A 17064-nucleotide genomic window follows, 5' to 3' on the forward strand; every position below is an offset into this window, starting at 1 on the left:
TGGTGCAAGATTATTGGGCCATTTTTTGGCACTGGGAGGAATCTTACAGGTCCCTAATGTCTTCATTTTGCAGGTAAGAAGGTTGAGTCCCAAGGATATGAATTGTCCAAGGTCACATAATTGGCTAGTGGTTTGAACTAGAATGTAGATTTAAATTTCTAGCTTACTAATCTTTCCACAGCATCAAACACTGGAGCCATAAAAAAATAATGTAAGCATAACACACAGATGTCCTGGTGAAAGTATTTAATTAAATTTTTCATGGTTGCTTTTCGACACGACTTCAGGTCAGTTGTAATTATTTCTATGTATCACCATGACACAACATCTCATGTCTCCATATAAGCCACTTTGTTTTAAAAAACAAAAAAACCACCAACTCAGTGCTTTATCCAGTGATTACCTATCCAGATGTCTTACGCTAAACACATGGTTTTTAAATAATTAATCACAAGCTACTACGTTTTCAAACCATCAACTGTTAAAATAATCTTTTCACTGGGGACCTGAAGCAATGGGCCTCCTCTGGGGCCAGGCTCCTTGGGGGACAGTCAGAGGGGGACACTGTCCTGTATTTGTAGGGTATCTACTCTCGGAATTTACATCCCAGCTCAAAGTGTATCCCAGGGTTTTTCTGAGGAAACAAGGATGTAAGTGGAACCTTGGGACTGAGAACTGTGGTGGTTTTGTGGCATTGTGGGAGGTCCCTGGTTGTTTCCGAGAGCGCTGCAGATGCTGGCAGACTAGGGGGTGCGTCTGGAAGAGGAGGCAGCCTCACCAGATGGTGCCGAAAGCTCCCGTGGTCATTTCCCGTGAGAGCAACGATCAGCCTCGCAGCGTGTGCCCTCATTCCACTCGCCCTGAGCAGCAGCCCTTACATGCACATGCTTGGCAAGTTGCCTGGTGCTGAGTGACTCATTTTTCCCCTTTGAAAACTTGCCTTGTGGCCATTCTCACCCGGTTCTACTGTGTCCGGGCGCAGTGGGGAAGAGCCAACATGCCATTGGAGACCCTTGGGACCGGTCGAGTATTGAGACATTTCAGGCCCTCCCATTTACCCAGCAGCCTCTGGCCCAGGGGAGAGCGAGGCTCTGAGCCATGTTTTTAGTTTGCCACGAGCAGTGCCTTTGAAAGAGGCTCCCCTGTTTTACTTGCTTATGTGTCTCAGTGGCTTGTTTCCACGCTACCGATAGCTCTGCATTTCAGTTTGGAAAAACGTCATGTTGTTTCAAAATACCAAAATTTGTAAAATGTTTTTTTCCCCCAGCTCCACCAATATTGTGGCAGACATCAGACTCCAGAACTGACTCCCGTCAACTCCCAACAGTGGATTTACAAGGGAAAAGAGACTCTCGGCCTACTTCTGCCATTATTCTTCCCATATGTCATTTTGTTTTGGGTGTTCACTTGGTGTTGTGAAGGCTGTAATTCCCTCCTGCATGCCCCACCAACCTTACTTTTTGGTCTGAGGGAATTGACTTTGACAGCTAGTCAGCTTTCCCCAGTTCCTGTGCCCACCCTTCAGACCAAGCAGAGTAACTAAACTGTAGCCTAGGAAATTCCATGGATTTTCAGGGTTTGCAGCATTTTCGAGCAGTATGTGGTCAACTGAGGTCCAGACAGGGAGCTGCCTGTTTTCTCCCTTGCCCGGGTATACATCAGATGTTTGATGCCTATTTTCAAAGTGTTCACCAAATCACAGAGTATCTGATTAGCAATGACACGTTCTAGTTGGATACGTTCTTGCGATTTCTTTACGTTTCCAGAGAACACTGCCACTGAGAGAATTAAACTCCGAGGCAAATGCATTATGTTGTTTCTTATAAGCAGGGACGTTCTGTTGATAGATGTAGCTAGACCTCTTATAACAGTAAATCAGCTGCTTACAACTATCAGAAGCTGAACAGAGAAATAAATCATAGTCCCACACTTCATTTCTCATTTGTGTTTTCAGATCATGACTAAAGAAAATGGAATGATTCATTTTCTATTTTTTCTGTTCTCTCTAAAATCTGGGCCCTCAATACCTGTTAGTGCATATTCAACACCAGTGGCCAACAATTATCACTCATTTTTCTGGCCCAAGTGTTCTCCGTTTCAGTTGTCATCGTTCAGGCACTGTTTTTATAATGCACATTTTAGAGCTTCAAGGAACTGTGGAGGCCATAGAGTTCAACCATTCCCTTTGACTAATGAAGTGACTGAGGCCCCAAAGTGAAGGGCTTCATTCCGGTTTATATAGCTGATCTCCGCAGGGGTGGAGCCAGGACCAAGACCCCAGTCCAGACCAGACGCCCTTCTCCATGGACAACTGTGTTCCTTGTTGCCTTTTCCCTGCCTACTTCTGGCCCCCTTTCTTTGGGCTCTCTAGCATACAAAATTATAGAACGCAAAGTTATGGGACAAATAATTCTAAGCAACCCTGTTTAATTTGAGTTTTGTCATTTAGCAGATGGCCTTCAGATACCGACCCTGGCTGCCTTAAAGAATAGCTGTCTCATTGACAGAAATTCTCCATGCTGGTCTGTATTTAATTCACTGTTTCCTAGTATCATCATCCGTTCCAGCTGGTTACTAATTATCAGGAAATATCCTCTTGAGTTCTATTTCTTAATTATCTTATTAATTGTATTCACATAAATTGATCTCTCTGACATTTTAAGTCTGACTCACTGAGGAAAAAAGTCCAGTATTCACAAGAGACTCCAAGAACCTCACTACCTTTACTTATTTCCATTATGCAGACTGATATCACTAGAAGCCAGATGTGATTGCTTAGCTGAATGGGCCTTTGTCTTAATTATAATTAGAATGTCCTTTAACAATTCTCTCTCACTTACCTTTCTTACTTACTCAGATACACATGAGACATCAGTTCATTTCCACCCTACCTGCACTCTTTAATCTTTAATATATAGAAGGGATTTTCTCCCTTATATTATGCTGTGGTAATCCTTTATTTGCAATTCAAGACAATTATGGGAAGTAAACATGAAAGTATTTTATTTTATTAGTATTTTTAATCCTCACCCGAGGACATTTTTTCATTGCTTTTAGAGTGAGAGAAAGAGGGGGTGGGTGGGAAAGAGAGAGAGAGAGGGAGAGAAATATCGATGTAACAGAGAAACATTGATCGGTTGCCTCTCATAGGCTCCCCGACCAGGAATCGAACCGGCAACCTAGGCCTGTGCCCTGACCTGGAATCAAATCCATGACCTCTCAGGCTGTGGGGGGATGCTCCAACCAACTGAGCCAAAGCTGAATGTATTTTAGTTCTTTGGTTTTTACTATAGCACTGCATTGCAAAGGCCTGATGCCCAGGAAATTTATATAATTGTATTAACCAAAGTCATCCCAATAAATTTAATTAAAAATTTTTTAAGTCAAGTTTTTATATGTAAAGATAATTTCTTAATTGTGTGCTATTTTTTTTCCTTCCTGACAAGGCACACTACTGTTTAACTTCAACTTTTCCTTCAGATTTCTCTTATCTTTTATGAAGTGATAAGAACAAACATGTTCTTATACATAAGTTGGTCATTGTTCCATACAATCATTTGTGTATTTGTATTCAAAATGGTTGATTGGTAAGAAAATAGAGGGGAAGACTAGAATTTCTATGAAACAAAAATATATTAAAAGGAGTTAGAGAATTCCTATGCATATTTATTTGCACTTGGGGAAAGTCAGCTATAGTATCTTAGAAAGAAAGGAATGGTATAAACTCAAAATGCCAATATTTTTCATGGTGAGAAAAATGGTTACTTAGATGCCACTGATTTGATAATCTTCGTGGCTGAGTATCTCCACGTATCACCACACCTGCAGAACGTTCACCAGAGTTTCTATGGATGCCACTCTGTCAAACGAACCCTTATTGAACTCATCTTTTCTCCACCTTGCCCCTTCCCAAACTAAGGATGACATCTAACCCAAACTAAGAACCAGGATGTCATTCCCTGACCCCCCTCCTTTCCCTGTCACCCACTAATCAGCAGTCAAGCTGAGTCATTGATTTGGCCTCCTTATTACCTTTCCCCTTTAACCTATTTCTTCTGGTGTTGCTGCCCCAGTTCAGTTCCTCATCCTGTTTTCCCCTACCTATTGCAGTGATCTGCTTCCTGATTTCAATGACACCCACCTCCCACTGAATGACTTGCAAGGCCGTCCATGACCAGACCCACGAGTCACATCTGTACCGCCGTTGCAGTCATCCTGCACTTTAGCCTTATTAGACTATTCATAGGTCTCCAACTCTCCCTAGTGAGTTTGTTCCCCATTCCTTTGAATGTTCTGTTCTTCTTTCTTGAAGTGTCATTTTCACTTGTTTTTATCTGTCAAACTCCAGCTCATACTTCACAACTCCCCTCAAACATCTTTGCCTAGAAAGACATCCTAGGATCCCAGAGTCAATCATTCTCTTTACTGTGCCCCCTCTTTAATTTGTACATGCCTCATAATTATACTAATTGACTGTATTACAGTCTTTATGCTCATAGTTTCTTTTAGAATGTAAATTTCTTGAAGGCAGGAGATATGACTTTTCATTTTTTTCATCTCCAGCACCTAGAGCATAATCTAGCATAATGATTTTCAATTGCTGTGCCCCAAGATTTTTTAAAACATGCAATATCTGACTAGTCAGGGGTACTGACCTATTTTCCCTTAGATTGCAAAAAAAAAAAATAATGATGACAACAGCTAACACAACAATAGCCATCCAGTATGAATGAATGAAAGTCATATGATTTTTTTTTATCAAATTGGTAAAAATATAATAGAGTTTTTGGTGTGCCACAGAATTTTAGTAATTAGTTTATATGTGCCATGAGATGAAAAAGGTGGAAAATCACTGATCTAGCACACAGTAGATTGCCAGTGAATGTTATTTGAATGAATGAGTCTGTAGTTCCATTTATATATAATTCATAATATTATGCTTATTTTAGGATTCAAATGTTAGGGCCGCATTTGTTGCCCAGCCTTTGTCTTTGTCAGCCTGCGTGCAAGCCTGCTCTTTCTCGGACAGGCTGGAGGATGGGGCGGAGGAGCAGTGGTCCCCCTGTGCAGCAAAGAACACGATGTAGTGTAGCATCTGTCATGATGCAGTGTCACAGGGAAGGGGCTGGCCCTGGAATGAACCTGACCTCCGTTTAAATTTCAGTTCCTCTCCTTACTCCACGTGTGACTTTAGACAAGGTTAATTGAGGTTTCTGATCCTCAAATTTGCCATCTGTTATCAAAATGCTAGTAATGATAACACCAGCCTTCCACATGTTTTGTGAGAATTAAATCATGTAATATGTATAAGCCCCTTACTCTAGTCCTTGGTTTGTAGTAAATTTCCAATAAATGACCATTGTCATCATTATCATCACCTTTATTGTAAAAGCCTCTACAGAGAATAGGTGGGGAGAAGTGTGGCTGCCTTCCTGACACGAAGGGACTCCTTCCAAAAAAAGTGTGTTACCAGGTTCCTGACCCAAACCACAGAACACAGGCGATTCTTTGAGCACCTTTCCTCAGCTCTTCTCAGGACGGTAGCTGACAAGTGCCATTCTTTGCATAGGAGAGGCATTGATTCACTGCATGCCAAGAGTGCCTTAGAGCATTCATTTTCTCTCTTCCAGAAAAGCAGACTGACCATCACATTCTGGCCTAAATTCAGGGAGCTACTGGGCTGGAAAGGTGTATTTTAGAATTAGTAATGAAGTTTTCCAGACACTCAGGGCTATCTTGGATTAGCCAAAATAAAAGAGAAGGGTTTCTTTATATACTCGTAAATCCTTTCAACTGCGTTGTGCCTCCAAGGCAGAGGAAACGGTTCTGTGGTCAGAGCCCATTGGACTAGAAGTCGAAGACCAGTGCGACCACTCACTCTGGAAGGAGAGGGTGGGTACTCGGGGATCTACCCAGAGCTTCTCTGTCTCTGCGTTAGAACAAGACCCATCCTGTTGACCACACGATTCTCAAGCGTTTTAAATCACAATTTATGAAGTGCTGTGCAAATCTTAGTCTTTAAGGAGATGACTGTTCTACTTTATTGCCATCCTGTCTCCTTCAGAGAACTCTGATCAGCCCAGATGTCTAACAGAACCTCAACTGGTTCAGAAATGAAGAAATAAGTGGCTTTAGTTAAAACTGCCCAACTTTTGTCTGTTTTTTTTTCCTTTTATTCTTGTTCTGCTGGGCTCCCCTTGACCTTTTCTTTGACTAGTAATGATTTTTTTCAAGTAACCCCAGCTGCAATTTCTAACTGCTTTTTGAAAAATGTTCAAAACTCAAAGCATCCATCAGCTTTGTCAGACCGCTTACCAAGCTCCCAGCCCGTAGGGAGTAGCCCAGAAAGCCTGAATGAGTTCTTTAATGTGCTAAATGGGGTTATCTTTTCATTTTTCCTTGCAGGGTAGAAACATGGGTGAATTTAGTTATTATTATTAAATTTTCTTTGGAAACGAGCTAGCTGTTTTACAAAATTGAGTCTGTGTTCACTCCTAGATTTCCCTTCTGGACATTTGTACGTTCTTTCTTTTCAGAACATCAAAAACCAAGGTAGATTCCGGGCTAATTACCCCAAAGGAGAGCAGGTTAATAAATCATGGGTCTTTTCCTCTGGTAGAAAGACAAAAAGTTAAATCACCTCCAATAGCATTTCAAACCCTCCGACTTCAGATAAGATAGTTTTTACCCTCTTCCAGAAAATAAAAATCTGTCTTTTTATCGCAGCCAAGCTGTTCTAACTCGCAAATATGCTGTTTCCTGCCTCTTTATGTTGCTTGTCCTAGCCCTCCACTCAGCACCTGTGGCCTTTAGTTTATCACCATGGAAAAACGAAAAGCCATCGGTTAAACCAGGAGCCGTCGGCCAGAGCTCTGCCTCCTCAGTGCTTCTGTGTCTTCTCCAGCTCCCACGTGGAGCCTCTTTCTCTGTCCTCCATGCTCCTCATTGTTCATATTATATATTTTAGAAGTTATCGCTAAATGTCCTATCTATATTTTATTTGGTAACTTAAAAAAATTTTACAACTTATTTTTCTGCAACCCAAATGACAAGAATCATATCTTAAATATTCTATCTTGGTATGGAATTTTAGCTGGGCCTGTAATTATTATCCAAAATTTGCTATTATTACTATTTTACTATAGACTATTACCGTTATTATTAAAAAACCTGTGAATTTGTGGACAATAACCGAAGGCCCAGTGGAGACTGTGGGTTGTCCCTGAACTCATTTGCATATGTGGGGGTGCAATCAGACTCACTGTGTACTAGGGGAAGGAATTCTCAGAAACCAGTGGGACAACAGATGTGCTTTTAAATTGGTGAAAGCTGTGAACTTTAAAATTGTGTGCATGTCAGCACATTATTTGTTTTAATATTTGACATAACCATAAAGCTTCTTATTAAAGACTTCAAATTATTAAAAAACAAACAAACAAACAAACAAACAAACAAACTAAAGTATGTAATTTCTTCCTGGCTCCCTTAGGAAAAGATTGAACAAGCAGATGGGCCTTCCTCGGAAAGGCCAACAACAAGAGTCGTGCTCCTGCTGATTGAGGGTAGATTTTACTGGTGACACCTTGAGACCCCCTAGGGCGCAGGCTCTGCTGTCCTGTTTCCCTGGGAAGATGTAGTCGGAAATAACAAAGCCCAGACCTATCTTTGTTTCACTGTCGCATTTCTGTTGCAATCCAGTCAGATGCTGAGACGGGGAATCAAACCAGTGACCTTCCGCTTTGCAGGACGATACCCAGCCAACTGAGCCACACTAGTCTGGGCTGTTGCCTTTCTGTAGGAGTCCAGTGTCACTAACACCATGTGTCAAGGTCTACTCATCGTGCCCCTAAAGTTTTCTGCTCTTAATTAACATAGCTGCAACAGTTACTGTCAAGATATATTTCAACTACATTAAACTAAAAAGCCTCTGGAAAGCAAAGGAAATTATCAGAAAAAGGAAAAGGCAACTTACAGAATGGGAGAAAGTACTTGCAAATCATAGATCTGATAAGGACTTAATATCCAAAATAAATTTTAAATTTTATAAATATGTGAAGAACTATAACTCAATGGCAAAACAATAAAAAAATAACTCAATTAAAAATGGGCAGAGGAACAGAATAGGCATTTTTCCAAAGAGGATGTACGGATGGCCAACAGTACGTGATAAGGTGCTCAACATCACGAGTCATCAGAGAAATGCAAATTAAAACCACAGTGAGGTATTACCTCACACGTGTTGGAATGGCCATCATAAAGAAGACAAGAGATAACAAACGCTGGTGAAGATGTGGAGAAAAGGGAACCCTTGTGCTGTGTTCGGAGGAATGCAGACTGGTGCAGCCACTGTGGAAAATAGTATGGAGGGTCTTCAAAAAATTAAAAATAGAACTACCATATGATTCAGCGATTCCACTTCTGGGTATATATCCAAAGGAAAGAAAACCAGTATCTCAAAAAGATGTGTGCACTCCTATGTTCATGGCAGCCTTGTTCACTGTGACCAACACATGGGAATATCCTTGTCCACCAACAGATGAGTGGACAAAGGAAATGTGAGCTATGTATGTTATGACATATTATTCCGCCATTCAAAAAAAAAAGAAGGAAGTGCTGCCCTTTGCAAAACCATGGGTGACCTTGAGTGCATTATGTTAAGTGAAATAAGTCCAGAAAGGTCAAATACTGTATGATCTCATTTATATGTTGAATCTAAAAAAAACTGACCTCATAGTTAAGGAGATTATGTTGATGTTTGCCAGAGGCAGAGGATTGAGATGGGGAGATAGGTTAAGGAGGTCAAAAGGTACAGATTCCACTCATAATATAAATAATACCTGGGGATATAATGAATAGCATGGCAACCTGGTTAACAATATTGCATTGTAGACAGTATTTGAAAGTTACTAAGAGAATAAATCTTAGAAGTTCTTATTACAAGAAAAAAATTTAACAATATGAGGTGATGGATGTTAACTAACTTAGTTGTGGTGATTATTTTGCAATATAGACCTATCGAATAATGTTGTACACCCTGGACTAATACAGTGTTATAGGTCAATTATACTTTTAATAAAACTGGGGAAAACTACACAAGGCTTCAAATTTTGCTCTTTGAAACATGGTCTTTTAAACTGATAAATTCTCTAGGAAAAACCCAGGGGCTGTGAGTAGCAAAGGAATTTACATAAAACGTTTACTAAGCTAGTCCAATCAGATGTTCCCTTGGATGAGGCTCATTAAGGAGGAACCGACAGACCACATGCTGATAAGAGGCCAGGCAGCCTGGCGGACTGCTGTCCCGTCCACTGCGACACTCACAGGAAACGTCACACTTTAACATTTCAACTTGAATACCTGTCAGACTTCTCTTTGCATAAAATAACCTCCTGCCAAACCCTACTAATTTCAATGTGGAAGGTTAATAATTATAGAAAATGTGTTAATATTAAAAGATTAGAAACTATATATCCAGCAATGGGGCATTAGTTAAATTATGTTACATCTAGACTATTGTATACTGTGATTACGGGCATCAAGGATTTAAAAAACAAAAAGATCTAACAATCTCCAAGATGATGCTGATGCTCCAGAGCCTTTCTTTGTTAGCAAATTATTTCTGAGATATTAATATTCTCCATCTGTTGATTAAGATCAATCCTGAGAAGCCCTGAAAATGCTCCTGTACCCAGCAGTCTCTGCTCTGTCCACTGCAAGCTCTGGACAGTGGTTTGTGAAGTTGAATTCTGTAAGAAACATAACTCTGTTTTCTGCGTTGGTGTAAGAGATATCTTGAAATTTTAATATTTATTTTTTAAAAAGAAACATTATTATAACCATCAAGAATGGGCTAACTAGATTTCACAGTGAATCGCCTATGTCTTTCTTTTTCTTCAGAGTCTTAATTACGTCTGCCAAAGACACATGAGTCAGGAACACCTTGTCAACACCCAGATATCTAGAATGTCCCTGCTTTGGAGGTATTCTGTGTACTAGTTTGCACCACATGACATTGCCAACATTTGACCATTTTTCATTTACAAAGGTGGCAGATTTATACGGTTCAACCTAACGCATCCTTTCCCCTCATGTCTGGTACAAGTTAGCTTGACTTGGAGATGTGGACAAAAGAGAGGTACTTCCCTTGGCCTCCCCCTCCCCCATCTCTGGGCCAACAAGGCAATGGAGGGAGTTAGTTTCAGCTTGTCTCTCTCACTTAGCTCAGTAAGTACAAAGTGAATGTGGTGATGTCTCCAGGGGACTTGACTTTATGGGCAAATGTGCCAATTTTAGATTTTTAACTGTTATTATCTTTTCAATAGCTCATTGTTTTATTATTGCTTCTTCTCACCCCGTCCTCTCTGGTTCCCATTCAGTTTATTGGTTTATTGTTGTTCTCTGTACTTTTAGAAGGCAATTGAGGCCATGCTTTTAAGAAGCCTCAAACATCACACTATATGGCTTCAGTCATTCTGTAGATTCACTTAATAGTTCCATGAAGAATTTTCTTTTCTGTCAAAGCTAATGGAAATGTGTGGCAGGAGTTATGCAGATCTGCTTTGTAAACATCCAAATTTTTTTTTTTTATGATTTAGTAAGAGCAAACATGGTTTGCTTTATATGTTGCATACAAGGTTCCCTTCTTCCAAAGAGGTAACCCGTTATCTATGAGTGTGTGGGCCTCAGAGTGACTTTGGATGAAGGAAGGTAAAGAGCCCATAGATGCTCAGTATTGGTAGAGAAATGAGGAAAACAATAACTTCTATGCTTCTCTTCTGTAACAGATCCACTTTTATGCCTGTTCACTGCCCTGTGATTTTCTGCCTGTTACAATAAAAAAAGGAGATCAGGAAGTAACCTTAAAAGTCACCTAGGACACAGTTGTCACCACTTGCAAATCAGGTTAAAATGATGGATTCTGCACCCAGGAAAGTGAATTAAATAATTGCCACATTTTCCTTTGATTTTAGAATTTTTAATTGTATTTTTATTACGATTTATCTTCCTATATTCTCTTGCAGATCCACCTACCTTCTCCCTCTCCCCACCCCTGAAGTCACCACACTGTTGTTCGTGTCCGTGAGTCTGTTTTCCTTTTTGCTCAATCCCTCTATCTTCTGACTCCTGCCCTCCAACCCCCAGAGCTGTCACCCTGCTCTCTATCTACGAGTCTGTCTCTACTTTGCTTGTTAGTTCAGTTTATTCATTAGATTCCATGTATGAGTGAAATCATATGGTATTTGCCTTTCTCTGACTGGCTTATTTCACTTAGTATAATGTTCTCCAAATCCATCCACACTGTCGCAAAGGGTAAAATTTTCTTCCTTAGTAATTTTCATTGTGTAAGTGTCCCATAGTTGTTTTATCTACTCATCTACTGATGATCACCTGGGCTGCTTCCAGATCTTGGTGATCATAAATAACTCTGACTTTGGAAGTTTTATGTAGCTCTTACAGAATCTGTGGACCCCGGGTTGAGACTCCATGACTCAGAAATCCTACCATTTAATCTACAAGTGGGAAAATTCAGGACTAGGCAGATGTAGTGACTTCCCCAGCATAAAAAAACTTTTGATCATAAATTGGAGAGAGACTCAAACTCAGTTCTCGCATACCCATTTTTAGTTCTTGTGTCTTTGTTTTGAGTGTCAGGTTAGATGCTTTGTTCTCATTCCCATTGCTTAAAAGGGAATGAGAACCAAACCTTAGGAGGTAGTCGACAGAAGGGGAGTTCTGGGGGACCCCCTACTTCCAGGCCATGCAGTCAGGAGATGTAGACAGAGACTGCACTGAAAGCATTAATAATGAACTTGGCCAATTTGTTGAAAAAACATTTTTAGACAAAATATCAAATCATTCATGTTATTTTTTAATTGGATCAATCAGCTTGTGCTCTCTTGCGACTTGTCTTTGTTATTTCTATATGCTCAGCAGCACTCAAATACGTCTCACTCTTCTTGCTTGTATTTATTTTATTCTGAAAGAAAGCAGCTGAAACAAAGGTCAGAGTTTAAGGAAATTATTTCATTGACTACATTAAATATTTATTGAATTTTGACTTGATTCCAGCACTGAACCAAGTTACTCTCTGCCTAGTGGGTTTAGAGACAGAAATGTCACTGATTTGGAAGGCTTTTCAAGGATAAAGATCACAATGGATTAAATCCTTGTCTAACTGGTTTTGCTTTTTCGGTCTTAAATGATGAAGAGGAAAAATGGGAGTATTTAACCATTCATTGGCAAAGAATGTCATATCACACGTGAATATTAATGTGCCTTTTCTCTTTGTGATTCAACATGTCACTGGAAGATGATGGAAGAGTTGCTCCTCACACTTTGCTCTTTCTTCTGCAGGTCCTTACCAGGAAACAGGAGCCCTTCACAGCTCTGCTGTTCACTGGTCCTGTAAGTGATTTGGGATTAAGGAGGCCCCAGATTCTCCCAACTAGAAAATGAGAATAAGAAATACTCCCACCTGGAAAGTTTAAACAAGAGATGCATAAAGATACCCTCCACAAAGGAAACAAAACAAAAGGAAAACCCCTCCAGGATCTACGCCGGGTGGGAGAAGTCACAAGCTCACTAGTTTCAAGCCCCGCCTTTCTCTGACTCCAAGGAGGGACAGCTGACCAGAGCTGACCCTGCTCCTGGTTTGGGAAGGTCCTGGGCAGCGTTTCCCAGATTTCGGTCCCTAGTATCTCACTTTCATTGTATATGTCAGGATAATTTTCTCTAAATTGACTAACACTTTTTTTAACTTAAGTAAAATTTTTCATTACTAACTGAAAACCAGCATTGCTTCTTATAACTGGTGAATGACTATAAAAATAAACGTAACTATTACAAATTGTATGCCCTTAAAACCATTTTGCATACAGAATATGTTTTCCCTCCCCTTCTTTGAAGTACCCTGGTGCTGGAGATCCCAGAAACTGCGGTGTAGGTCCCAGCTTGGGGACAGAAGGAGCAAGGACACGGGATTCTAGGAATGACATGTGATGGAGTGGTTTGATTTCCAGGTGCAAATCCGGGTGCAGATCATCAGGAAAACTGCGTGGTTCCCACCGCGGACGAGCGGAGGTGGGCCTGTGCGGCCCTGCCCAGACTGTTTTCTCCTCCCCCACCCAGCTTAATCCCCTGGCTTTGGCCCCATCTATCTCTTTGGGTTCAGCCACACAGTTTCCTTTTGGCCACAGTATGGATTTCTGCTTCTGTTCTTGTTGTTTGGCCTTTTTTTTTTTTCCCCTGAAGGACCTGGTGCTTGGGCAGCCAGCATTAAAGGGGAAGCCCCAGTCTTTTTATAGCTCCTCTCCTTGTCACTCTCTGGTTTCATTAATATCCCATCAGCTAAGTGCAGAGTGCTGTTTCCCCTCCTTCCTCAGCGTGAAGCCTGACCCAGTTAACAGGAGATGGGAGCACAAGGCTTCTGTGCCCCTGTCAGCACCTCCAGGAATCAGAGTGCATCCGAGTTAGAGTGACCCGTACAAGGTGTTTTTGGTGGGGATTTTAATACCGGGAGGTGCTTACTGTTTTCTGCACAGTCAGACAAAGAGCTGTATGTTTGCAAAAGAAGCTTGGAAAAAGAAAAACCAGAACGAGCAGGCTTTTCCTGTTGATTTATACTCCCCAGGTGACTGGGCAAGCCCCTGAGCTGTGCAGAGGCCTCCATTCCTTCTGTGTGAGGGAAGGGGCTGAGAGGGACTGGAGCCCAAGGGTCTTCTCAACTTGGATTCTGCTGAGCCTGGCAGCTGCCTGGTACCAGCTCTGGGGCAGCCTCCTCATGTCAGGTGGGGCCAGGGCCTGGGTGCAAAGCTGAGCTGCCCACCCTGCTGCTGGAGGTCAGCTGCAGGAAGGAAGCTGACTACCCAGGCTGCTCACCTCTGGTGAGACCAGAAGTCAGGGCAGCCTCTGCGTGGTGCAGCAGCTTTGGGTACGGAGTCTGACCTTTAGCCTCTCTGATTTATTCTCACCCGTAAACTACATGTAGGGAGAAATGCAGTGGAGCCTAGACGAGAAAGTTCAGCAGGCCCCTTCTAGTTATCAATGCTCTTTGATTTCAAGAGTCTAAATTAGACTCCCTATTTAAAAATAATTTTATGTGTCTCAAACCCTCAATTCCACATCCACTTCATACTCCCCTTACTATTATCAAACTTCCTATCTACTCTGTCAAGAAAATTGAGCTGTACTGGCAATGAAGTCTCGAGGATACTCAGATGCAAGAAATATCATAGGGCATTTTTTTTAAAGTTCAAGTCCAAAATTCCCTTTCCAGACTGGTGATGCTCAGTAGCAGTTATTGTGGAGCTCCTCCTCTCTGAAAGCTGCTAGGCATCCTGGAGGATTGCTCCGTCCAGAAAATTTGGGAGAGACCTTTCTTCTATGATGTACCGCAGTAACAGCTTAGTTTTTTCTTGTCTGGGCCAGGGTGGTATATCTAAGGCTGGAGGCGCCATTCCCCAAACCCATCCACCCCACTCTGTACCTTGGCCAACTTAGGCAGGGTGTGACTAGGGAGCTCAGGACCCCTCACCACCACATGCCACCTCCTCTGAGACCCTGCCATCTTCAAGGAACTGCATTAAGGAAGTGGCCAGCTATTGGCCACTTTCACACTTGCTCCCACAGGCCCCTTTTTCTGTTCTAGAAAAGTCACACCCAAGGTCTCATCGCTCACCCTCTTCAATACCAGTTCTCCCTTCACTTCCTTAGGTATGAAGATAGATACACAGTAGGCAGTTTAATGACCATTTATAGAACCCCAGTTGAATCACCACTCCAAAAAAAAACCCTACAAGGGAGCTGCCATCCTGCTAGTCCAGAAACTTGCTTTCAGCCCCAGAAACAAGCCATTCCAGTCCTTTGAGGCAGGACGAGGAAAACACAACACAAAGTCTGACTTGATCATTAGTTGAACGACCAGTAATATGAGCAGTATCAAAAATATCTCAAATTCTCCTGTACAGAGGTGGTTGAGCACAAAAATCCCTCGATCTCTTGCCTCCTCCACACCTCCACACTGAGAGGCACCCAGGCCCCTTATCACCTTTCTTCAGTTTCAGCCGCGGGCCCCTTCCTTCCCGGGCCTGCCCGGCAGTACTTGCCGGGGTCAGGCTCCACAGCCACCCTTGCCTCTGAAGTTCCCTTCACACTATACGCTTACTTGTCTCTCTTCCAATCTTGAAAAATCCACTTTTGGTTTCATATCCCCTGCAAAATATTCCATGTCTTCTTCCCTTTATCTCAGCTTCATAAAAGAGTAGCCTGTTCTCTGTGCCCACTTCATGGGTCATGCATTCACTCTGCTCCCCTGCCATCTGGCTTGTGCTTTTGTTACGGCCACCAGTGCTCTTCTGACTACAAAATCCAACGGACATTTCCCAACCTTCATGTTGCTCTACATTTCTGTGGCATTTGGCAGTGCTAATTGCGTGCACCACAGCTCCCAAAAGTTTGTTTCGTTTCTTTGTTTCTTCTCAATAGGAACTGCTGTCTCTGTACCCACTGCTTACACACATGCTTCTGTCCTGGGTACCTGCTTTCAGCTCACTGCTCTGTTCATAACTGATGCTCTTTTGGGGTGAATTTACCCACTTTCAGGATTTTAACTACCTCTTATATCCTAATGATTCTCCAAATCCATCTCCAAGTCAGATTCCTTCCCCCTGCAACCCTCATCAAACTCATTGATTTCATGACCTCCAAGCGCTTTCACTTGGGCCCTCTTCAGGTATTTCAGATTTGATTTCTCAGCAACTAAGTAACACGTCCCTCCAACCTCAATCTCTCTCTCTGTTGTCTTACCTTCTCTTTACCCAGTGACCAAAACCAGAAAATGTGAGCCTCAACTTTTCTTTCTTCCTCGTCAGTTCATCCAATTGATCGTTACATCCTGATGGTTTTCTCTCCCGCGAGCTTCTCAGATCCCTCCTCTCCACTCCATGCCTGCCACCGCTACCCTGTCTCAGACGTGCCTTCTCTCACCTGGACTAACAGCCTCCTCACTGGCCTCCTAGTTGATAGACTTGCTTCCCTCCATTTTGCTCTTTCTAGAGCTACCAGAATGATCCATGTAACACACGAATCTGACCCTGTCCCTTTCTGGTCGTCTCTGGCTTCCTGCAATCTACACGAGGAAGTTCAAGTTCCTCTCCTGGCACTCTGGCCTCTGTGGCTGTCTCCTCAGGCCTGGGCTCCCACTACTTGGGCTCCAGCAAAAGCAACACTCAACTGGCAGCCGTTTTCTGCACGCACCCCATTCTACCTCTGTTCTTTGCTCTGCTTTTAAAATTAAATGTTTTCCTTCAGAGTGTCAGGTTTATACTATAAAGGAAGTTTCAGGTGCGGTTTACACTAAATACGAGAGCCTTTGGCTTGGGGAGGGAGGAGCGACGGGCGAAGGCTGGTCTATCTGCACACCCATTTCAGTCTCTCTCGCCCATGCAGACAAAAAGGATCCTGGGCCTGAGATATTTATGTGTCAGTTTGATTTAGAGCTGTCCCCAAGTATGTCAAACATTTTAGGTTTTCACTCCAGGGAGTTCTTCCAAACCGGGGAAATCCGTCTGTTAGGAAGAGCACACTGCCCTCTAGAGGTGGCTTGCAGAGAAGGAACATAACCAGATCGTCAATATTAAAGCTTTAAGTAGTTTCTCCTGAGAAGCAAATTTTACAGTAAGACCTGTACTATTACCACCATTTGTCCATAATGTTCTTTCCCAGGCGACTAGTTCTGATTCATAGTTTTTCATTCACTCCCGTGGTAGTGTTGGGAGAAAGCACAGCCTGGAAGAGCCGGCCCTCACAGAGGCTTCACCTTCCGGGGAAGTCCTGGCTCTCCCATTACGGTCTGTGAGCTCAGCTCTCTCTCCTGCTCATCGAGGGCACAGGGTGCCGTCCAGAGAACGCAGTCATCGGAAAGCATTCTTTGGGAACACCACCGAAAACAGACACACCAGTAAATACTTCTTACACACCAAGGTTGACCTGTTTTACAAAAGTTATGTGTTTGCGATTGATCTTTAGAAATTTAAATGAAAAATATTTTAAAAAAATTTGGAAAAC

General features: G+C 42.2%; 1 long non-coding RNA gene across 1 annotated transcript in view; it reads left to right on the forward strand.

Annotated features, from left to right (window-relative positions):
* The window catches only part of LOC128627139 (uncharacterized), a 117870-nt gene extending 105095 nt beyond the window's left edge, over positions 1-12775 (forward strand). The window contains exon 3 of the long non-coding RNA XR_008391251.1: positions 12355-12775. This is a non-coding gene — a long non-coding RNA (uncharacterized LOC128627139). The remainder of the gene's footprint in view (positions 1-12354) is intronic.
* The last annotated feature ends 4289 nt before the right edge of the window (positions 12776-17064 follow it).

The sequence above is a fragment of the Artibeus jamaicensis genome, unplaced genomic scaffold (genome assembly GCF_021234435.1).
Source record: "Artibeus jamaicensis isolate MK-2021 breed Jamaican fruit bat unplaced genomic scaffold, CSHL_Jam_final contig_3214, whole genome shotgun sequence".
NCBI classification, from domain to species: Eukaryota; Metazoa; Chordata; class Mammalia; order Chiroptera; family Phyllostomidae; genus Artibeus; species Artibeus jamaicensis.